This window comes from Canis aureus, chromosome X (assembly GCF_053574225.1).
Source record: "Canis aureus isolate CA01 chromosome X, VMU_Caureus_v.1.0, whole genome shotgun sequence".
Lineage (NCBI taxonomy): Eukaryota > Metazoa > Chordata > Mammalia > Carnivora > Canidae > Canis > Canis aureus.
In genome coordinates, this window is record NC_135649.1 from 110,330,309 (window position 1) to 110,355,516 (window position 25,208).

Genomic DNA, 25,208 nt, shown 5'->3' on the forward strand with positions numbered 1-25,208 from the left:
CCCCTACTATGTGCATTTTGAAGTGAACCATACCGACAAGATTCTGGGAGCTAGCGTTTTGGGGAAGGGACAACAGTCAGAAAGGCCCTATGGGGCCTCCCTCCTGACAGAGCTCCCAATACAGGCTGTGTCCACGTCAGTCTGTGTGAACACGGATGCAAAGATGTTATAGAGTGGAGTTCTGCTTTATGGGGATTTGGTCCATCTTAAAGCTTTTGGATTATTTTAATGCTGCTTTTGCCTTCATTTGAACCAGTTCCTTATTTATGTCTCAAAATATGTGGAAAGCATTTTCTTTTGTTTCTCTTTGCAAGAAGTGACCTGGATTTTTCTCACTTCAGTGACTTACCTCTGATATTTACCAGACAGGCCACTAAGGGGGTGGGTGGCCAAAACTGCTCCTAGCCCATATGCTGTCTCTGTGATTTAGAAAAAGGCATGCCTTGCTCCAGACAGAGCAGCCTGTATCAGGGTGCATGGCTTGGTGTGCAGATCAGAGTTGGATTTCAGACCCTTTTTGCCCCTTCAATCAAGTATTCACCTTTGTGGTAAACAACCTCTGCAACTGTACATGGTAGCCCTGCAGGTGGCTATCTGATCAGGGTGTTTTCCTGACTGTTTTAATTCTGTGCAATTTATGTTGCCTGCCCCCAAACACAAGTAATTCAGTGAAACCACTAAAATGCAAAGGTGAGAAATGGCATGTGATTTGTGACAGATATCTGCTATTCATTTGTCAGAATCCAACTGTGTGTGAGGAACAGTTAGTGAGACGATAGTGTTATGAATATAAAGCACTGTATTTTACAAAGTTCCCGATTCTACTGACAGCCAACTATGTGAATTATTTCATAAAAGTATGGTATGTCTGTCTTATTCTGATGCATTTCTAAAAAATGATACATAGATAATAAATCCAGGGTTTATAAATTCACTTCCTGTCAAGAAGTAGATGTCATTATAATGTCTGTTGTCATGGAAATAGTTGGGATTTTTCAGACATATGAAAGCCCCTAAGTAGGTTGAAAATATGTAGATATGTTACACTTGTTCTGTCCCCTGAATTTTTTTTTCAAAATTTTCCAATTGGAGGAAAATCCATTGCGTGCATGAAAAACCCTAAAATATGTTGAATGACACATTTGCAATTTGAGAAGGCTCGATCCCCCTCCCCTCCTTTTCAAATTAACAAAAAGATAGTAGTTCTGTGTGCCAAAGAACTTGCTGAAGTTCTGTACCTCTATCTACCTTGGTATAGAATTTTCATGCCAGGAGACTGGAGGAATGCTATGTGTTACCTTGTTCCATATAGAAGTGGTCAATTCAGTTGGTATTGTGTCAAATGCAGCAGCCATAGGTGGCTTTGAGCACTTGAAATGTGATTAGTCCAAACTGAGATATGCCGTGAGAACAAAACACACACTGGATTGCACGGACTTAGTATGAAAAAATAATGTGGGATATCTATCTGATTAATAACTTATAAGTATTGATTTCATGTTGAAATGATATGTTAGATATATTGGGTTAAATAAGTTACATTATTATTATTATTTTAAAGATAATTCAAGCTTTTTTCTTTTCATTGTTTAAAAAGATTTTTAAAATTTATTTATTCATGAGACACACACACACACACACACACACACACATACACAGAGGCAGAGACACAGGCAGAGGGAGAAGCAGGCTCCATGCAGGGAGCCCGACGCGGGACTCGAACCTGGGTCTCCAGGATCAGGCCCTGGGCCAAGGGCGGCGCTGAACCGCCGAGCCACCTGGGCTTCCCAATAGGTTACATTATTAAGGTGATTTTTACCTGTTCCTTTTTACCTCTTACAATGTGGTTAACTAGAAAACTCTAAATTATCTATGTGGCCTGTATGGTATTTTTTTGGACAGTGCTGATTTAGATATAAGGAATGCCAGCATGATGCATAAATGTCTGGCCAGCTGTGACAACCAGAAACTCATCATTCTTGTGAATGTTTTATCTGCTTGGCAGCCAGTTAAACTGCCGGTCTGGTTTTCTCTGGGAAGGTCTGGTGGAGACGGGGTGGGGAGGGGTATGTGCATTTAAGAAACAGGTTTTGCAGTGGCATACTTTCTAGGTGGCTCGAGGCAAAGTGCAATGAAACCCCCTTGACTGCTCCTACCCAAACCTCCACTTATGGTGGCATGATTGTACCCATGTGTACTGTTAGTCTCCATGGAACAAATCACATTGTCGAAGACATTCAACTATTTGAGAAAATTGTTAGACCATTTTGTTATTACATGGTAACATCTGTAATATGAATATGGATATTTTATTTGGAAATTTTGGACCTAAGTCAACTGAATTTGGAAAAGGTAGCAAACTTTTGGTAGAATCCTGGTTGATATATCTTATTTCAAATCCATTTTCCTATCCACACTATCTGAAAGAGTCCAGATTTCTTTTATTAGGGCTTATAAGGTGTAAATCTCTTATTAAAGAAAAAAAAACCTGCTGCTGAGATTCCTTAGTGATACCCGTGTGTATTTGGATCCAATTACTATGCTGCATCTTCAGCATTTGCTGACTACCTCCTGCATGTTGGGTACTCGATTTACATAAGCTCTATTTCTTACCATATTTTTGCAAAGTAAGTATTTTCATCCCTTTTTAAAAATGAAGAAACTGAGGCTCAAATGCTTGTGCAACTTGCCCAAGGCCTCAAAGCTACTCAATAGTGGCTGGACTGGGGAGTTGAAAACAAATCTTTCTAGCTCCAAAGTCTGAGTTATTTCTTCCAGACTCCATTGCCTCCTTTTCAAACATGGAGTAAGAATTGTTCCAGAGCCAAAAATTCTATGTGTAAACTGAAAATTTGGGTCTGCTGTGGGGGTTCGGTTCTGTTCTAGATTTGTCCTCAGAGTGGAAGGGTTGAGCGCCAAGGATCAAGGACAAAGAGGAACTCAGTAAAGCCTAGGAGAAAAGGAAGAGAGAATAGAGAACTATAAGCCAAATGTTGAATTCTTTATCATTGGCCTTGAGACCCAGGCCAGGTCATTTAATTTCTCTGGGTCTCTTTGTCTTTGCTTGAAAAATCAGGATAGTGTTTATCCACTCTGCTTCCTTTATAGGGTTATAATGGGGACCAAATTAGATGCCATATGGAAAGTGCTTTGTAAACTCCAAGATGCTCTGCAAATAAGATGTTAAGATCAAATTATGTCTTCATATTTTCTTTGTTTTTAAAATGGATGATATTTGGTTCTTCTGAAATGGGTAGTTGTCAGTTGAATAAAGAAAGGCTTATTTGTTTGTGTATATTTCAAAGAGAATAGACCTGAAGTTCATCATCTAGAATGGTCATGAGAGGGAATGAGTTTTAAATACTTTGTGTTGGTAATACAAAAATATCAGTGGCCAGGAACTAATACTCTGTGGCCAGAAGGGAACTTAAGGTCATACTGGTCAATGCCTGGAAATACTCTCATTCAGAAGTGTAGAGGACTTATTTGAAATAATACACGATTTTTACCGTGGGATATAAAATAAGACCTGACTGAATTATACAGACATACTATGTTCTTGGACAGAAGACTTAATACTAAAAAAATATTAGTTCTACCCAAATTAATTGGTAACTTTAACACAATCCCAATCAAAATTCCCATGGGACATTACTGATAATTTAATTATTTTAAATTTTATGTGAAATATAAATGAGTAAAAACAGCTGTGATAATTTTGAAAAAGAAAACTAATAAATAGAGAGTTGGCCTTTAGGGTAGGTTCCTATCTTGGCCCCAGTTTTTCACCTTTCCTTTGTAGTTACAGCTTTTGTCATGTGACTTTTCGGTTCTTCTAAAGGCTCCTTAACTTTGGGCTTAACCATGGGCCTTGCTTTGACCAATGGGCTGTCAGCAGGAGTGGTATGAATGGGTTCTGAGCCTGGGCCTTAGTAGGCCTCACAGGTTTCCATGTTTTCTCTTGCTCCTCTTCCCTGAGCTGGGGAGAATGCACCTTGGCTGGCCAGCTGGTTAAAGGGGGGTGCTGGGCACATGGGGCAGAACCACCTCAGGCAACTCATAGACCTGCAGTGAGAAGCAGATCTCCCCAGCCCAAAGCTGGCCCACCTAATAAGGCAAATCCCAGTCAATCTGTGGATGGCTGAGTGATAATAAATTCTTGTTGTCTTAAACCCTTGAGTTTGTGTGTGGTTTGTTATGCAGCAATGGCTAACTGATAGGGCCCTATAGCATATGAAAATCTGTCATCATATTTTATCCAGTATGAAGTAGAGACAACATTCACATCTGGATCTGTTTTCTTCCAGGGGCCATACCTTCCTCTCCTAAGGAAGTGAATTCAAGGTTTGTGTTAGAGACGATGGGCATGGTCCAATCATTGTGTACCATGCTCCGGCCATTCCTGATACTGCTTAACAGTGACCTACTTTGTCATGTCACCTGTAACATGAATGCCCTTGTTGAGAAAAGGCAGTAGATGAAAAATCAGTTCATGTGCTATAGACCTTCCAAGACCATAAATGGTTTCTCCCTTGTTAGAAATTCAGTCTAAAGCCTATGGGACAAAATTAAACTTCTTTTTTTTTTTAATTAAATGTCTTTGTCATGAAACTCTCACTTCCTTCTTTCCACAGTGGGCACAAAAGCTGCCTCTAGAAAACTAACCTCTTTAAATGTCACCTTCTCCCCATGAGGTCCTGAAAGTACTTTGGGGGCCATGGACTCACTAGGGAGGGATAATGTGCAATATCTCGAAAAATATAATTCATGACTTCTAAAAGCAAAGCCTTTCCATTTGTAGAGGCAAAATGGCTTCTGTGTTACGGTTCTACACAGACTGCAGGGATCTTTCAGGAAGCCCCCATTGTCAACTTCTCAACAACTGGTAATGACTCTTGGCTCTCACACTTGACATTTCTGTGGCTACACAGCAGTATTTCAGCTTCTTTCAGTATCTCATAAAAATCACAGCTAATAAACTCCAATCGGCACCTGAAGGAAGGGGTGTTTGCTTCTGACTGTAATGGACTGGCCTCTGCAGCACTTCAAAGGCCAGGCGGCTGCCTCTGTCTCCCTTGCCCCAGTTTCCATCCCTAGGTGAAGATTAACCATGTGTGCTCTGGAAAAATCTGTTCTGAGTTTGCCTTCCAGTGCTACGTATCCCTTTAAATCAGCAGTTCAATTTGACAGCCCACTAAAACAGGCTCCTGTTTTTAGTAGGAAGGGAGCACATTCTTGGTTTCCATTTGATCCTTTCATTTCCTTGTGCCCTCTCTTACCCATCTCAGGCTTCTGATTTCTTCCTTTCAGAAGATGAAGCATGTATGTCCATGAGAGAAACCTGATAATGTTAAAGTTTAATGACAAATCAAAATTAAATGGGAGATTTATTGGGCGCCTGGCTCCTGAGACTTGAAAATGGTTTGTTCTTAGCTAAAGCTGGGTGTCAGGCACACAGTGACAGGGTAAGTGACATACATTTTTATGGAATTTCGACTGAAAAAAATTTTCCTGTGTATCTAGAGCCTTCACCTCTGAACCTTTCATTGTTACCATAACCTTATATCAAGATATCAAAGTTTGAGTTCTTAGAAGACATTTTGTAAAAATGCACAGACTATTTTTTTAAACAGGCTATTTAAAATATCAATCCCTTCTTTCACCATATCTCAGAAATGATGAATGTTGCCAAATCCTTGCAAAATGGGAGAGCAATATTTATTGACCAGAATAAAATTAGACTGAAATGTTGTGTGATGTGGAGTCGACCCTTGAGCAACACAAGGGCAAGGGTCTGTGGGGTTGAAAATCGACATACAACTTTTGATTACCTAAAAATTTAAGTACTAATAACATACTATTGACCAGAAACTTTGCCAATAACCATAAACAGTAAAAAAAAAAACACGTGTTTTATAAGTATGTAATATGTATCATAGACTGTGTTCTCACAGTAAAGTCAGCAAAAGAAGAGAAAATGTAATTAATAAAATCATAAGGAAGAGAAAATACATTTACAGTACTGGCCTGTATTTATTATTGAAATATATTTACAGTACTTGCCTGTATTTACAGTACTGGCCTGTATTTATTTATTTATCTACATATAAGCTGAGCCGTGCAATTGAAACCTGTGTTGTTGTTCAGGGGTCAGCTGTGTATTACAGGCTGGGGGTATTACTTAGCAATTTAGGGAAAAACTGCTAAGTTTTAACCATGTTTCTCATTCCTCTCAAGAGAAAGCCTGTTTCTCATGCTTGTGTCCACAAGCTTTCAACGAAGTCAAAACAAAATAAAAAACTATGTAGACCTCATGAAGACATGTCCAATTATACCTACTTACTATTTTTAAAAGGCACCCCCCCCCCAATTACTCTGAGATTTTGACAGCAAGTCTATAGAGATCTACATAGGCCAGACTTGCTCATTCATCAGTTCTAGGAGATAACTTTCTTCACATTTTAGCACCTCTGATATCCAGATACATTTCGGTGGTGCCCATCATTGTTGTCAGTCGAGCAACGGGCACTGTCTGCCTTTCATGCAGACTTAGACTGAAAGCCTTCTGTGCTTCCTCCAAGTACAAATTAGAAAGCACACAAGTGTCTAAAATTGTAGAATGAGCATCAGCAGTTTGGAAGAAAACCCTAGACGTGATAGTGGAGCCCACTTTTATGTCAGGCTGTGTCAACAACTCTTTTCATGACACAGAGGATGATATTCTGTGGAAAGGCATAGGTATCTTTGACTTCTTTTTGTTTTAGAATTTTATTTATTTATTCATGAGAGACACAAAGAGTCAGAGACATAAGCAGAGGGAAAATCAGGCTCCTTACGAGGAGCCCGAAGTGGGACTCAATCCCAAGACCCTAGGATCACAGCCTGAGCCAGAGGCAGATGCTCTACCACTGAGCCACCCAGGCGTCCTGGGTATCTTTGATTTCAAGTTGAAAATTGATTCAGAGGTCTCAGGCTCTGCTTTTTACTGTGTTCTAGAATAGTACATTAAAAAATTCACATCAATGAAGTTAAAATGGGTCATTCAATAAACATAAAATACAAATTGTTTAAGTGCTCAGGAAGTATTATGTCATAGTGTAGCTGGGGATGTTTTTGTTTCTCGATGGTACATGAAGTAATAGTATATCTTAAAATTACTGGCACCTTAGATGTGCTGAAATGCACCTTCTTCCTCATTCCTCTAATCAGTAGTACCCAGTGAGGGAAATTTGGCACTTAAAGATGTGAGTTTGATGCTTACTCTAGCCTATGGTTACTCCTGACTCAGTTTATTGTGCGGCTCAGTGGCCAACAGGCAGTAGGACTTATCTCCTGTGGGTTTGTCATTACACTGTGGTTACCTGAGGCATTGAGTGTGGGGTACAGCCCCCCCTCCCCAGCTCTGTACACATTTATTTGCCACTTGTCAGGTATTTCCCTCTCTTTGGTCAAGCTTTTTACATGGATTATGTCATTCAGGCCTAAAGAGTCTTCTGGGAGGAGAGAGAGTTTAGTGTCTCCTGCCAATGATCAGACATTTCACAGCCTCAGCTGTTTAGAACAGAATGCCAGACTTTGGAGTGTGTGAAAATGTTCCAAGTGGCAAAAACCTGTCACGTGATTCTAGAGAGGGAGGACAGATCCTCAAACCTTTTCTCAGATAATTAGGTACAAAATGAATCAGGAACTTGGGAACAATAAATATTCATGAGTTAGCAAAAAGCAGGAGTCTAAGCTATGGGAAGCAAAAAAGAAAGGAGTACCAAAGTTAATACATCTTTATCTAGAGCTATATAGAAATCTAATAGCTAGAGACTTGATGGACAAGTCTTTTCACTTCTCTAAGGCTCAGTTTACTTATCTGTAAAATGGGATGCACTTACATAATGAGGTGACTGGACACATGAAAATGCTTTCAAAATGCTTATGTAAATAAAATATCATCAGACTGAAATAATTATATGTGCTAACAACACCATATGACTCAGTAATTTCTTTTTTTAAAAGATTTTATTTATTTATTGAGAGACACAGAGAGAGACAGAGAGAGAGAGAGAGAGGCAGAGACACAGGCAGAGGGAGAAGCAGGCTCCATGCAGGGAGCCCGATGTGGGACTTGATCCCGGGTCTCCAGGATCATGCCCTGGGCCGAAGGCAGGTGCTAAACTGCTGAGCCACCCAGGGATCCCCGACTCAGTAATTTTTAAATGTGCATACCCCAGTAGGTGTAAACAATGACCCTAAGTCATGAAGCAAGAATTAAATATGTTCTGAATAGTCTGTTTAAGAAAGTGTGTGTGGGGGGAATGCAGGCCATATTTTAGAAAGACTTCCCTCAAAAATTCTTGTATATGCTGGAATTTATTGGCACACTTCAATTATCTGGATAATTTGTATATATGGAAAACTTCATCTTCAGCAATGCTGGATAAGTGAGGCATTGTGGTAAAACCATATTCTAAGATTACCAGGTCAGGCTTTGGGAGAGTTTAGGTGCTATGACTCTGATAAAAACCATTGTAAGTCAGGTAGCCTAAAAGGACCTTGAAACTGGGTCTTTTGTTTTCTTGATACGCATATAAACACAGTAAACCACGACTGTTTTAGCTACTAATTCTAGCCAATACTTAAAATGAAAATGTGAGAAGCAGAGTTCCATAATGGCACCCCTCGTCAGGTGCCTCATTGCATCCAAAAAAACCCAATGATCACTCCTTGCCATTATTGGCATGTAGGAAACCTGTGTGTAATTGTGTGTTTCCAAAAGTGGCTAAGAAATAGTAGGTAGAGAGAATGTGGAAAAACACTAAATAATTAAAGAATAAAAGCCCTAGGGGCACCTAGGTGGCTCAGTCAGTTAAGCATCTGCCTTCGGCTCAGGTCATGATCTCAGGGTCCTGAGATCAAGCCCCACATTGGGCTCCCCAGTGAGTGAGGGGTCTGCTTGTCCCTCTCCCTCTGCCTCTACTCTTGCTCATTCTCTCTAATAAATTGTTAATTTTAAAAAAGATCAAAAGCCCTATATGGTTCAGCTTCTCACACATTTCTCTGTTTCTCTCATTTGTATTATTCATTAAAATCACCTAAGCTGATATTTATGAAGGTCATCCTGCCCTGCCATCATTCTCCATTGTGAGTTCTGCAAATAGTCTTATTCAATAGGGAGACCACCTCATACACGAGGTTCCTTAATGCTGAATATATTTCTGATCTTCAAAACTTAAGCAAGTCTGTAATCTTCTAAAACAGACTGCTTCTGTTTCAGACAGTATTTCCTATTTAAAGGCATATAATTAGACTTTTGATGAGTAAAGACTAAATTTTACAATTTTCCTTAGGAGGCTTTCTAGGGCTTTACCATAAGACAACTTCAGGGAAGGAATTAATTCTAAACCTATAGCACTAGCCATGGTAGCTTATTGAGCACTTGAAATGTGGCCAGTCTAAATTGAGATGTGCTGTAACTGTAAAATACATACCCAGACGTTGAAGACTTTATTTTTTTTTAATTTTTAATTTATTTATGATAGTCACACACAGAGAGAGAGAGAGAGGCAGAGACACAGGCAGAGGGAGAAGCAGGCTCCATGCACCGGGAGCCCGACGTGGGATTCGATCCCGGGTCTCCAGGATCACTCCCTGGGCCAAAGGCAGGCGCCAAACTGCTGTGCCACCCAGGGATACCCATTGAAGACTTTATAGAAAAAAATAAAAGATCTCATTAATATCTTAACATTAATTACATGTTGAAACTGAAATAGGTTGAATAAAGTATATTGTTTTTTGTTTGCTTGCTTTAAAGTAATCTCTAGCCCAACGTGGGGCTCGAACTCACCATCCCAAGATCAAGAGTCACATGCTTCAGTGACTGAGCCAGCCAGGCACTCCAAATAAGTGTATTGTTTGTTTTTTTTCAATATTTATTTATTTGTTTTTGAGGGGGAGGGGCAGAGGGAGAGAAAGCCTTAAGCAGACTTCTCACTGAGTGCAAAGCCTAGCTTGATCTTACAACCCTGAGATCACGACCTGAGCTGAAACCAAGAGTTGGACACTTAACTGATTGCATCACCCAGGCATCCTACAGTGTATTGTTATATTAATTTCACCCAGTTACTCCCCACCTTTTAAAAATAAAGCACTAGGAAATTTACAGTTACGTTTGTGGCTTGCATAATATTTCTATCAGACAGGTGGATCTAGGCCATAACAAGATTGGCTCACCCTGGTCTAGTTCCCTGTTTCAAGTCCTTTTAGGACTAAGAAACTGTGAGGGAAATGGGAGACACTGGTCCTATTCTAGGCTCTGACCCTAACCATGCCTAATCTGCATTCATGGTTTGGGGCAACGTGACCTACCCTCCACATCTCATAGGTTGCCTGTGAAAATAAAATGAAATCATGTATGAGAAAGAAGCACTTGGCAAATTTCTTAGGGCTGTTGGTATCATCTAAAATACTCTCAACACAGAAAGGCATCAGAAATTTTTCTGAGGCTACTTGTCCTCACCGCCCCCCCCAATTCTAGACCTCAGGGGACACATCATGTCATATTACATATTACATGGGAACATCATCCTACATCAGCATCTTGTGTTTACTATGTGCTTCTATATGGCAGGCATTGTGCCAGGGACTTGATGACCATTAGTTCATTTAATCCACACAACCACCCTGTAAGATTGACACTATCATTAATGAGCATCAGAACAGTGTGGTGTTTAAGACCAGGGACTCTGGAGTCAGACTGGATGCATAATTAAGAGCCACCACTTAATAGTTATGTGTTGCTGGGCAAGCAACTTAATCTCTTTAAGCCATAGTTTCGTCATCAGTACAATGGGGAAAAGAATAAGCGCATTAGTTAAGGTAATGCTAGCTTGTATCAAGCAAAGTCAAATGGGTGTTATAGCTCACATATGATGTGAAGCAAAAATTGGATATTCCAAGCAGGGTTTCAGGAATGCAAGCCCCTTTATGTCTCCTTAGAATGACTTTCAAAGTCACCGAGCTTGTCTACATCGAGCTAAAAGAGGAAAGAGCATGGAAGATGATGTATGGAAGGAACCTGAGGCTCAGAGAGACAAAGTGATTGGCCTTAGGTCATGCATTTGGGTCCTGGTGGCTCTGAGGCTCCCACTCAGCTCTGTCTGGTTCTGGAGCCCATATCATCTGCACAGAATATAAGCTCAGTGTTAGGGAGCTCAGTTTGCTGTGCACAATACTGAACTACCTCCAGAAATGGATACGCAGTTGGCCACTTGCCATGAGAAGATGGAGAAGGATCTGACCAGCAGTTACACTGGCTTCACCCTACAGGGTAAAGTGGAGAATGTGCCCTAAACTAGGGAGTAGATATTGGACACCTTCGCTGGTCCCCCCAGGCATCACCACAACTGCTGCCACCATCACTACAATCTCCTTTCCTCACTGCCTGCCTTCAGTTCCTTTTGGAACTTTACAAACCCTTCATGAGCTTGAAAAAACAGCTGCTGAGAGAGATAAACAAAAAGTGCTTGCAAAAAATAAAAATAATAAGTAATAATAATAATAATAATAATAATAATAATAATAATAAAAAAGTGCTTGCAAACACAATGGTGGAAATGAGCAGGGAGTCAAGGGCCCTGGTTCTAATTCTCACTCAGTTACTTGCCAACTGTAGTAGATTTCTTCATAGTCCTAATTCTCCACTCCTCCATGTACCCATGCCCTTTGTCATGTGTGTTTGTAGTTCTTCACTAGAAGCAGAGAATATATCCCGGTCCCATCAGTGTTGGACTTGGCCTCATGACTGGCTTTGAGGCGTGAGCCATTAGCAGATAGATTGCAGGCAGGGGCTTGAAGTATGCTTCCATCAGTAGGCTTGTTCTGTGTGCCTTACGTTGTCCATTAGAAGAACACTCTGGCCAGCCCCCTGGTCTGAGGGATGAGAGACAGTGGAGAAGGCCTGAATTCAACCTGCAGCTTGGAACTCCGTACAGCCCAAATCAGTCAATCCCTAGCCGGGGAAGAAGGAATGTTGCTTTTTTTGTTTTGTTTTGTTTTTGTTTTTGTTTTTGTTTTTGTTTTTGTTTTTGTTTTGAGGGAATGTTTTAAAGCACTGAGCTTTGCAGTAGTTTGTTGCACACATTATTTTGGTAAGAGCTGACCGATGTGTCAACCATGAGTACCTTCAGCAAATCACTGCTCTCTGGAATTCAGTTTACTTCTCTGTGCAATGAAGGCATTGAACAAGTTACTCTAAAGCCCCATTAGTTATCCTGGCGACAGAGGTGAGCTGTATTACTGTTTTCTTCCCAAGGCTTTGAGTTCCTAGGGAAGGAATCCATATGCAGGAGTAGAAGAGGGGCTCTTAAGTGAGTATCTTTTAAATATGATAATTAGGCAACTATGTCATGATCATTTTTTTTCTCATGATCATTTTGAGCTTTTGTGGTATTAATTCATTTTCATATTTTAATGAGTAGAAGCAGATTTCATTATACCAAAACCTTTCTTTACTAGTCCCTTCCCCACCGCTAGCAGGGGCTGGTCCTGTGGCTCTCCTGGCTACTCAGAAGGTAGGGTGAAGTGGCAGCAGGTGACTTTCATTCAGCTTCTGGCTTGGGAGAGCTAGAAGTCTGACGTCAGGGGTAGTGGAGCCATCCAAGCAGTTGTGAAAAGAGGCTATGTCCATCCACCCCCTTTCCAAACGTACTTGTAATTGGAGTGAGGTCCAAGGAAGTATGCAGCTGTGGAATGTACACATGTACACATGTGCCTCATACATTTGGTCATTGGGTCCTCAGAACTGGCAGTGATTGTGGCAGCAGACTCATTGTATGGACCGGAGGTCATAGGTTACTTTCCAAATACCCTTTTCAGATGTCTGAGAATTCCTGTAAAAATATACATTATGAGCTTTGCGCAGTGGCAGTATCGTAGCCAATGAGGTTTATCCGAGGCTCGATTATTGCTAATTGAAAAATATACATTATGGAACAATATATACACTGAAGAAAGTTACTTGCTCCACTTGGGGCCCGGATGAAAACAAGATAAATATTCTCTCTGGGGTCTCCAGGTCCTCATGTTTCCTTTTTTTTTTTTTCCCTCATGTTTCCTGATAAGGTGTTTGGCATCAACTGCCAAGGGCCAGATGGATTGGAACTCTATTCTGACTGGAGTGGATGCACCCGATATTCTGTACCCAACATATTTCTTTTGACACTTATGCAGCAAAATAAACTGAGTCTAGTCATCCTCTCAGTTGATTAAAAAGAATGGTTTCTTTTTCACACATGCATAAATGATTTTACTTATCTGTGGAATCTAAAAAGCAAAACAAAACAAAACCCAGACTCACAGGTACAGAGAATAGATTGATGGTTGCCAGAAGGGAAGTGAAATAGGCGGGGTGAAGTGGGGGTGGGGGTGAAATGGATGAAAAGGAATAAGAAGGGATCCCTGGGTGGCACAGCGGTTTGGCGCCTGCCTTTGGCCCAGGGCGCGATCCTGGAGACCCGGGATCGAATCCCACATCGGGCCCCCGGTGCATGGAGCCTGCTTCTCCATCTGCCTGTGTCTCTGCCTCTCTCTCTCTCTCTCTCTGTGACTATCATAAATAAATAAAAATTTAAAAAAAGAAAAGGAATAAGAAGTACAGACTTTCAGCTATAAAATGAAGAAGTCATGGGGCTTTAATGTATAGCATGGGGAATACAGTCAATAGTGTTGTATTAACTTTGTGAGTGACAGATGGTAACTAGACTTACTGTGGTGACCACTTCACAATGAATACAAATGTCAGATCACTGTGTTGTACACCTGAAACGAATATAATATTGTATGTCAATTGTACCTCAATAAATAAAAATAATCATTACACTAGTTAAAAAAATTAAAAAGAATGGTTTCTTCTTGCACACATGTATAAAAGTATAAAGAGGGACATGGTAATCTTATTTTCACAAGCAAAAGATTAGATATGATTGGAATGTCCATCATTTGAGGACTAGTTAAATAAAGTAGCCACTGAAGTGGTCTAGGATAGTGCTTAAAATCAAAGTATCTGAGGTGGAAGACCTGAGTTCAAATCCCAGTCGTGTTGGTTACTCACTTGTGGTACTGGGCAAGTCATGTAATTTCTCTAAGGTTCAGTTCTCTATCTGTAAAATGGGGATAGTATACCTCTATAAAAAATACTTGGGGTGGGGGGCGCTTCGGTGGCTCAGTCAGTGGAGCACGTGACTCCTCTTTTTTTTTTTTTTTTTTTGAGCATGGATTCTTGATCTCAGTTCTAGCCCCATTGAGTTGTAGAGATTACTTTAAAAAAATCTTTAAAAATATTAGGGTTAGTGGGAACTAAATGAGCCAACATATAGAAGTCACTTAGAGGGACGCCTGGGTGGCTCAGCAGTTGGGCATCTGCCTTCAGCTCAAGGCGTGATCCTGAAGTTCCAGGATCAGGTCCCACATCGGGCTCCCTATGGGGAGGCTGCTTGTTTCTCTGCCTCTTTCTCTGTGTCTCTTATGAATGAATGAATGAATGAATAAATAAATAAATAAATAAATAAATAAATAAATAAATAAATCTGAAAAAATAGAAGGCATTGAGAACAATGCTTGTTAGATAGTAAGCACATGAATATATATGTTAGCCATACAGTTTATATATTTTTCTGTATTTATATAGCTATATATTTATATGTCTACTTTATACATTTAGATTTATGTACTCTACTGAAATGGGATAATCGCCCCAAAACTTAGTGGCTTAAAACAGCCACCATTCATTATTTTTCATGATTCTGAGGGTGGACTGGGATCAGCTAGGCTGTTCTTCTGCTCGGTGTGGTGTCACCCGAGGCTGGAACATCCAGAATGACTGGCTCGCATAGTTAGCTACTGCTACTGGTTAGGATTATCGTCCAGAGCACCTCAGATATCCTCTTTATAGGGCTTGGGATTCTTATAGCATGGCATCTGGGGTCCAGAAGGGAGTGTTCCAAGTGTATGAAGGTAGAAGCTGCAAAGCTCCTAAGAGCCGGCCTTGGAAGTTACAATCATTTCTACCACATTTTATTGGTCACAGCAAGTCACGTGCAGGCTCAGATTCAATGGGAGAGGGAAAAACCTCCAACTCTCTCTCTCTTTTTTTTTTTAACCTCCAACTCTCAATGGGAAGAATGGCAAATAATTTGTAAGCATTTTTAATCCATCACATATTGTTAAGGAGAAGGGGGGGCAATGTGCAGGGAGTGTAGCTATGTTCCCATTTATGTAACAGTGGAGCTTTTATATGTATCTATGTACATGTATATATATATATATATATAATGACATACCTAAAGCAACATATGTCTACAACATATACATGTGAGTATATGACCATGCATGTGTGTATACTACATGGAATAAATCTCTTTAGACTAAGAAACAGGTAATAGAGGGACTAAGAGACTAAGCTGGGAGGTTGATTTAATTTTCACCGTGTATAAGCTGCATTGTTTGAATTATTTTTCACTATGTCTATATTATTTCTTCAAAATGATTGAATAAAAATGTGAAGAATTAGCAATAATATCCTTAGTTGCAGCAGTTCCTAGTACAAAGAGAAATTGTTCCTGGAAAGAGCAACTCCATGAGATGAACCTTTCATTTCCCCTGCCAGTTAAATACGGAATAGCTGTGGATTACTTTGAATTGTCTTCACTGACCAGAGACGTCTCCTCCAACACACACACACACACACACACACACACACACACAGAGCTATGATTTTTTTCAACCACCAAAGTAGTTCATATGTCTGTCATGTTCTAAGAATCAGGTTACTGGATATTTGAAAAACATTTTTCCATTCCAATTAAAAATCATCATTTATCTGTGACTAGCATAACATCTCATTTATGTTTGAAATAGAAGAGCAGGATGACTCCTCCAAATCGGGAATCTGTAAACACAGTATCATATTTTGATAGACATATAGCTGTGGATTTCGGCATCATTGTTTGGTAGCTGCGGTTTTGTGCTATTTCTCTGTGGTATTGGATGGTTGCAGGGAGGTTTCAATTCTTTTACAAAGAAGGAGCAAAAACAGAAAGTAAAGGCACAAATTCCCACCCATCGTGTGCCCTGTACTTGGGAAAGCCATAAAGTCGGTCCAGGGTGGGGGATAGGAATGTTCTCTAGCTCTGTATGAGACTCTCATCCTGAGAGCAGGCTAGTGATACCACTGAGGTAGGAAAGAGATGATTCCAGGCTCTGGAACTCATGTCTCTTGTTATTGCAGTGTTTAGACTTTCATTCTGGGCACATGCTTGTCCATTACAGAACCTATTGCATTGCATTTTTTTAATGTCTTATTCTAAACTTTATGGACTTGGCAGCAAGTGTCCCAGATTTGTCACTTTCATTCTTAATTTTTAAAAATACCCATTCGCACCTCCAGTCGTGACCCCATTTAGCATGATCTTTTGAATAAAGGCCAGCCAGACTGAGCACTAGTGAATTTCAAGCATGAATAAATCAAGCAGGGGCCAAAGTGCTATTCAGAGAGGATTTTAGAGGTCAGGTTCACTTTCTCGTTCCCCCTTCACTCCAAAAGGGAATTTAGGGGGACGTTATATATAATCAGCTTCTCCATATCCACCAGCATCATTATTCTGGGCTCACGGATTATGTGACACAGTTGTGCTTATGTATTCATAACACTCTGAAGCTGAAAGGGGCCTTAGAGATTATGATGAAGAATCACAAGTTCAGAGAGGTCAAATGACATCAGCCAGGAAAATGTTGCAGTTAGTAAGAAGTCTCAGATTTTGCCACTTCTAACCCATTGCTCCCTGGTTTATATCACAACATTATAGCTATTATTGTAAGGTTCCATGTCACCTTTGCCTTCAGCATGTCCATGGTATAGTGAAACACCCCGGGAATTGTTGTGCTCTTGGGCCATTGGACGGGGCTGGGGTGCATGTGGGGAGGGGATGGTTCTTGATTCAAATGTCAATAAAAACCATGCTGCTTATGTCCTTAGTATTTGTTTTGTGTTTCTGGCTAAGGTTTTGTTGGAACAAAGGGTTCCACTACAAAAACATTTGGAAACCACATCAGTAGTTCAATCCAAATACGCTGCAGCGTATAGGTTTAAGAGAACATGTATAAAGAGTGCATGAAAAGCCGATGAATGTGCCAAAAGAGGTCAGGTTTGTGACTGGATGCATTTGTGGATCAAGTCAGGATTCTGAGTTAAGTGAGCAAGTTCCTTTCTCATTGCTCTAAGTTCTGAGGTCCTCTTTCTCTTCCATCTAGCACATTGGTTCCCAACTGGGGGTGATTTTGCCCACCCCCTGGGGACGGACACTTAGCAATGCTCAGGGATATTTTTTATTGTGATAGTTAGGGAGGGGGTACTACTGGCATCTAGTAGGGTGGAGGCCAGGGCTGCAGCTGAGATTGTACAGCGCACAGGACAGTCGCCATGACTAAGAAGTGTCCACCCACACTGTCAAGCATCCTGAGGTTAGAACCCTGATCTAATTAAGCCCTACCTCTCAGTTAGGACGGGCTCAAGACCCACTGCTTCTCTCTCTGGTGTGAGATTTTATGGTTTCTACTCCCCCAATTTAGCAGTTAGTTGAATAATTGTCTTACTTGCTCATAATTTCTCAAGCCAAGGCTAGTCTTAACCACTCAACTAGATTATAAGTGACTGAGAAGAAGAGAAGGTCTTGAATAAATATACTTGTTCTGGGCACCTTTTAATTCCCTAACCTTGGCTAAACACATAGGAAATGCTTTTGTGGGGACGATGTGAAAGGGAGAGGTTTAGAGGAAGGGTCTCAGATGCCCAGAGGAGCTGCCTAAACAGGAAATCAGGAATCACTAGTAAATAAGGTTGGTGGATTTTTTTTCCACTGGTATGAGGGTGATGGTAAAAAGACGGTGATAAGAGGCAGGAAGACACGGGGAAGAGGGTGGAAGCAAAATGGAGGGGGATTGGGAAACCTACAGAGGAGTTAATGCTAGAACAGGACGATAAAGGGAGCCTCTGAAGATTTCAGGCACCCTCTATCCATTCAACAAATGCTTATGGAGCATCTTCTAGGTCTGGGTACTGTTCTAGGTATGATGAAGTAGTGAACCAAACTGGGGGCCTGGGGCCTGACATTCTGGTGGAGAGCAGGATAAGTCATTAAGAAACTAATGATAGAAGATAGTGTATTATCTACGCATGCCGTACAGAAACACACGTACGTGTAGCTTATAGACTGTAAAAACCACATATAGAAAGTAATACCAGATAGTGAGAAGTAGTGCTGTGCCAATAAGGGGTTAATCGCTGGCTTTCGGGATGGGGGAGAGCCCAGATAGATAGCATTTGCCACTTTCCATGATGTAAATACTCTGGGCACAGATTATTTTAAGCCACAAACACAAAGTCACTGAACACAGAGCTGAAGAGGTATGTACAGTGCTGTGGAGAAGACGCAGAGCAGGTTTAGGAGACTGAGGGTGGCAGGGATGCTATTTTTGAGGCTTCAGTCAGAGGAAGTCTCTCTGAGGGTGTGACGTTTGCATAGTGAGGTTTCTATAGAAAGATCTGGCTGTTTTATCAGCATGTGTAGTGACCTCAGGATGCCTCACGCAGTTCCCCTTCTCCCTGCAGAGCTGCACCTGTGGGTGAAGTTGAGCTTCTGACATCCCTTCTCTCCCTCCCTCAGAGGAGCAGCTGATGAGGCACCTCGGAGGAAAGAGTTGAAAAGAGAGAACAAACATGCTCCCTTTTGCACATCACACCCCTGGAACCTACATGTGGTTGGAAAGCCCTATAGGGGTAAAAACTACCACCATATCTGTGGGGGCACCAAAGTCTGACCTGGAGCTGGCTGAAAATCTCATGTGCCTCCCAGAAATAGATTATCCATTATTCTAGGAGTCACTCCACAATGAGCCTGGGATACTTGGCAAGACCGTCCTGCTTCAGGTTGTAACATTCTCCACATGCTTTCTGGGTTGTTGTCTTAAAAAAAAATGCCTGCAAATAGGATTTTCCATTTTCAAAGGAATGCCCACAGAACTCCACAATTACAAACTGGTGTTGGCCTAAAAGAGCAGTAATTTGGTTGGGAAATGGGTTTCAGTTTGTAACTTCCAAGGATTGATGATAAATTTCCAGGAGTGAAAAAGCTGGAAACATTAGGGAAATGTTTTCAAACTCCCTTCAACCAAGGCACTGATTTAAATGAAAGAAAAAATCCCCCTGAATGCCAAAAAAGCATACTTCAGATGTCCCCATCAACTGTGAGACAGTTGCTTTCCCATGAAGACCCGCCATATGGACAGTATGAGAAATCTCAAATTAAAATAAATTGTTATTCAGAGAGAGCTCTCATTTGAGCCAAGACTCCCCACTTTACATTTTGCAGCCTTTGCCACACAATTATGAGGTCCAGTTGGATTGCTTAAAAGATTTGTAATAGTTAACCCCCCAAGTGCAACGATCTTAGTTTTAATCTTTTCTCTACACAGCAGTGGCCCTGTGGACAGTGTGAGAGAAAACAGGAGCCCTGGACCCCAACTTCTGGCCTCCTGGTTTCCCTTCCCCCTCTGGCTTCTGGGCCTCAGATGTAAGGCTGGGCTGCTAAGCCCTGCACAATCGTGCCCTCCCTTAAAATGCTGAGCTGGCTTGGTCAGGGCCTATTAGGAACAGAAGGAGAGACTGGTTGCTTGGAACTCTTGGTTCTGGTTGTGCAATCAGTGTGACCTGCAGGGGTGTGGCTTCAGGCCCTGGGGAATTTTACCAGGAAGACACATTGGTCTTGTTTCAGCTAAATTTGGCATCAGGAAGGTGGACATTATATTTCCCCCTCTCATGCTACTTATGCTTTTATACGTCAAGCTTGCTCTCTGGGATTCTTACTCTTAGCCTCTGAACCTCTGATGTTTGGGGGTATTGGAAATGGAAGCAGGAGGCAAGTAAGCCAAGGAAAAGGTTAAAGCCAATTGCACTCATTGGTTTGGGCTGCAGTCACCAAGTACCACAAACTGGGTGGCTTGGAGGGCCTTCCCTTGCCTCTATCAGGTTCTGGTAGCTCCATGTGTTCCTTGGCTTGTGGCAACACAATTCCAGCTTCTGCCCCCACCTTCATATGGCTGCCTTCCCTCCGCCTATGCCCAGATTTTCCTCTTCTTGTACGGACCCTGGTCATATTGGATTAGAGTCCACCTGACTGTAGTATGGCCTCATCTTGCCATTGCCAATTCTATCTGCAATGACTCTCCAAATCAGGTTGCTTTCCGAGGTACTGAGGGTTAAGACTTCAAGTTGTCTTCCAGAGGGCCACTGTTCAACCCATAACACCACTGAAGAAAAGGAAATTTTTTTTCTAATGAATATACTTTTTTTTTAGACAGGGAGAGAGAGGAGAAGGGCAGAGGGTGAGGGAGAGAGAATCTTAAGCAGGCTCCATGCCCAGTGCAGAACCCAACATGGCTTGATCTCACAACCCTGACCTAAAATCATGAGATGGATGCTTGACCACCTGAGCCATCCAGGTGCCCCAAACATACTCCACTCTTTTTTTTTTTTTTTAAAGATTTTATCTATTTATTCATGACAGGGAGAAAGACACACACACACACACACACACACACACACACACACACACAAGCAGGCTCCATGCAGGGAGCCCATTGTGGGACTCGATCCCGGGTCTCCAGGATCACGCCCTGGGCTGAAGGTGGCGCTAAACCGCTGCTCCCCAACATACTCCACCCTTAACACATGCTCACAGCTTCCGTGCTGATGGCGGTCAGGAAATAGGTGAGCCAGGGGAAACAGCTGGCCTCTCCAGGCCTAGACTGAAGTTCACAAGCTGCACCTTTGTTGAAATTTGTGCCCTAGCCACAAATGCAAGGGAGCTTAGGACAGACTTCGAGTTTGAGAATTTTTTTTAAAGATTATTTATTTATTCATGAGAGACAGAGAGAGAGAGAGAGAGAGAGAGAGAGAGAGGCAGAGACACAGGCAGAGGGAGAAGCAGGCTCCATGCAGGGAGCCCGATGTGGGACTCGATCCCGGGTCTCCAGGATCACACCGTGGGCTGAAGGCAAGTGCTAAACTGCTGAGCCACCCAGGCATCCCTAGTTTGAGAATTTTAACTCAAAACTCCCCAAGTCTTGGAGTTTTAACCAGACCTGTAACATTTTGGTAACTGTGCGACTTGAAATTGAATGCAGTTTCTGTGTGGCATGGATGTTTGATCAGCAGCAGGATTAGGAGAGGGCTTCGGAACCTCCCTCATTTTTATCTGTCTCTGTCCTTCTCCACCCAATTCCACTGGCCCAAAAGGCAGAAGAGTTCTAGTTACCTTGCTGCCATTTCTCTCCTGGTCGTCTTCTCTCATCCTTCCTCTCCTGCTGGCTGCAGCAACCACATGCGTATTCTGAGCTGCTCTCCTGACTGCAGAGCTCACCCACCTTAGGGAGATGAGAGGGGAGGAACTCCCCAGTGTGTCCAGGGTTGCTGAAGAAGACTTCTTGGCCAGAATCCTCTCTTTCAGCTGCCTTGCCAGTCTGACTCTGTTACTTACTTTGATCTGCAACCCACTGTTTTACCCCAAGGCCCTTCAACTACCTGTCCCATTTGTAGCTAAACAAGCTGACAGGATGGAGTGTGACACATAGAGGAAGAGAGGGACGTTCCGTTTCCATCTGTGCTTAGAGGTGAAAGGGGGTTACCTGGGTAATGGTATAATGTACTTTTTGAAAAAAAAGATTTGATTTATTTATTCATGAAAGACAGAGAGAGAGAGAGAGAGAGAGAGGCAGAGACACAGGCAGAGGGAGAAGCAGGCTTCCTGCAAGGAGCCTGATGTGGGACTTGATCCTGGATCCTGGTATCATGCCCTGAGCCAAAGGCAGACGCTCAACCGCTGAGCCACCCAGGTGTCTCAGGTATAATTTACCTTTAAGTAACTTGCAAAATAGGCTCCTTCATTCATTCTCTTGTCGGGGGGCAGGATGCACAGTGCAGACATTTCTCCCATATTAACGGAGCCATACAAGATCGAGACCTTACCCCCAGCACTCACCCCCACCACACAGGTATTTCCCCCCTTAGGTATGCTCAAAATGCAGTTGCTTTTATAATATTAGCCTAAATAAACAAACAAACAAAGCAAAACAAAAGCCATACCTAAGAACTCACACTCCTGGAAATCAGTTTGAGGCCTCCTGAGATTTGGGGCCATTCCCCATAAGACTGACAAACGTTGACTTAGCCTTGTTTTGAGATGTGGAACTCTTTGGCAGCCTGGGGAAGACTTTAAATCTCTTCTCAGGAAAGTATTTTAAAATGAATTAAACACAGTGCAAAGTTTATGAAGGAAACCAGTTATATTGAATACAATTGTCAAAATATTAAAAAACAAACTCACGATATACTATTATGTCTGCATCATTGTTAATGCTTCAAATAAGAAGACTACTATGATTTCTACGTGGTGGTGAGCTTAAGAAACAATACTTTAGGATATCTGCAACAAGTGTAATGTGATGTGGAAAAAGCCTGCGATTTCTATTGGTGACAAAGTCACAGGTGTAGTTAATACTACTGAGATGTGTGGCCTCTGTTCCTAATTGAAGGAAACACTCAATTTCATGGAGAGGTGAGTTGAGGTGAAGTTGTACTTTTTTCCCATCCAGGTTCACAGACCCTTTGGGGATGTGTGGACCCAGATTGGAAACACCTCTGGGGGCTCCTGAGTCTCCTCAAGACTTTCTTAGGCTAGGAATTTGCCTCTTCAGAACCCCCGGTCCGCTTCTCCTAGAGGACTGGAGCTCTGGCTTCTCTCCCTGCAGATGCCCTTCCTCTCCCTCTCCCTTCCTCATGGTCATGGACATGGTCCTTGGTAGCCCTGTTCCTGCCATTGCTGTCATCTGTGTGGGACCGACTGATGTCTGATGTGCAATGAACTGCTCCCCTTAAAGCCCCGCACCACCCACCATGGGTCCCTTTGTACCTCTCCCTTGCCCCTTATGCTCAATCCCCAGCTTGGCCTGCTGCCCCACAGAGGGTTCTATCAATCATCCTTGGACCGAAGAACCAGTAAACTCCAGATCTACCTGTTCTGGAATATTCTTGGCCAATTCGTTTTTTTAACCCAGGGTCTTCTTAACACTCACCATCTCTTTAATAATTTCCCCCCTCATCTTGGAGAAAAAAGTGGAAATAATAGAGTCCTCATGTATGTTGAATCAAGATGGCATTTATTTATTTCAGCACTTATGATGTTCAGGAGCTGTTCTATATACTTTACAAACAGTGTTTCATTTAATCCTTGTAACAACCCTATGAGGTGGGTATAGATGAGGAGACTAAGGAACAGGGTAAGATTGCGAGATTCAGCAAGTAAATATACAGGATGCCCAGTTAAATCTGAATTTCATTTTTTGAAAAATTTTATTTATTTATTCATGAGAAAGAGAGAGAAGCAGAGACATAGGCAGAGGCAGAAGCAGGCTCCCTGCAAAGAGCCTGATGCGGGACTTGATCCCAGGACCCCGGATCACAACCTGAGCCGAAGACAGATGCTCAACCACTGAGCCACCCAAATGTTCCTAAATTTGATTTCCAGATAGTAACTTTTTTTTTAAAGATTTTATTTATTTATTCATGAGACACACACAGAGAGAGAGAGAGAGAGAGAGAGAGAGAGAGAGATTGGGAGGCAGAGAGAGAAGCAGACTCCATGCAGGGAGCCTGACATGAGACTTGATCCCGGGTCTCCAGGATCAGGCCCTGGGCCAAAGGTGGCACTAAACTGCTGGGCCACCCAGGCTGCCCCAGTAACTTGTTTATTTAGTATGTCCCATGAAACATTTGGAGCATAGTTATATTAAAAGTTATTTGTCTCTTTGGGGTAAATTCCCCAGCAGTGCAATTGTTTGGATAGAACTAGAGGGTATTATGCTGAGTGAAATAAGTCAATTGGAGAAGGACAATCATTATATGGTCTCATTCATTTGGGGAATATAAAAAATAGTGAAAGGGAATAAAGGGGGAAAGGAGAGAAAATGAGTGGGAAATATCAGTGAGGGAGACAGAGCATGAGAAACTCCTAACTCTGGGAAACAAACAAGGGGGGTAGTGGAAAGGGAGGTGGGCAGGGGGATGGGGTGACTGGGTGATGGACACTGAGGGGGGCACTTGATGGGATGAGCACTGGGTGTTATGCTATATGTTTGGAAAATCAAACTCCAATAAAAAAGATACAAAAAATAGTTATTTGTCATGTATCTGAAATTCAAATTTAACTGGGCATCCTGTATTTTATTTTATCTGGCAACCTACACAGAGAAGTGAAGCAACTTGCCCAAGATCACACAGACAGCAAGTGGACAGAGCCAGGATTCAAACCCAGGAAGTCTGGCTCTGGAGTCCTTGCCCTTAGCCACCTTTCTCGGAAAGATGCAAGTTACATTATTGCAACACATGGGACATGTACTCCTTGCAGTGGTTCTGGGAGAAATCTCTGTCCAGAAATCACGCCAGCTTGCTGTTTGAGATGACTGCTGAAGAACTAGTCCAGTGAACCCACTTCAAATGAGGTAAGGGAGCTGTGATTGGGCCGCATGATGACCAATCAGCTGTCCTAAAACAAAGATGCCTGGTTGCAAGCAAGAACTTTCCTTGTTAGCCCCATTAAAAGCTGGATAGTTTGGATTTGAAGTGAAGAGGAAGGCTTGACTTGCCCTCCAGCTGCTGGGAGAATCTTTTCAAGGATCAGCTGTGGAGACCTGTAGGATCATCTAGTTTGTACACCTCTTCTTCTGCCTGGTTGGAAGGAAGACACCAGTGGAAGGCACTTTCCACCCACCACCCCGTCTTGCACCCCTGGTCTCCAGCACTCCCATTAAGATGTAAGTGGATGATCTGAGATGATCTGACTCTTACCTGCCCTTCACAGCAAGAATCAGAAAACAAGGGTTCACTGAATTGCATTCTTGAGCAGAGGGCAGCATCTTGGATACTCTGAGAGTGTAGTTTCTGGCATCAAACCCTCCCCATCAGAAATAGGCACGCTCACAGGTGGTGGGAGCATAAAATTGGTACAACTCTTCTACAGGGCAACTTGGCAAAATCTATCAAAATTAGAAATGGGGATACCCTTTGGACCAATAATTTCCCTTCTACAAATACACTTTTCCATATTTGTGCA

At 42.1% G+C, this 25,208-nt stretch overlaps 1 protein-coding gene and 1 pseudogene across 9 annotated transcripts in view; both read left to right on the forward strand.

Moving 5' to 3' along the window:
• The window catches only part of RAI2 (retinoic acid induced 2), a 388,350-nt gene that overhangs the window by 124,106 nt on the left and 239,036 nt on the right, over window positions 1–25,208 (forward strand). The gene's annotated exons all lie outside the window — the stretch shown is intronic.
• LOC144309348 (U4 spliceosomal RNA) lies at window positions 12,899–12,978 on the forward strand (annotated as a pseudogene).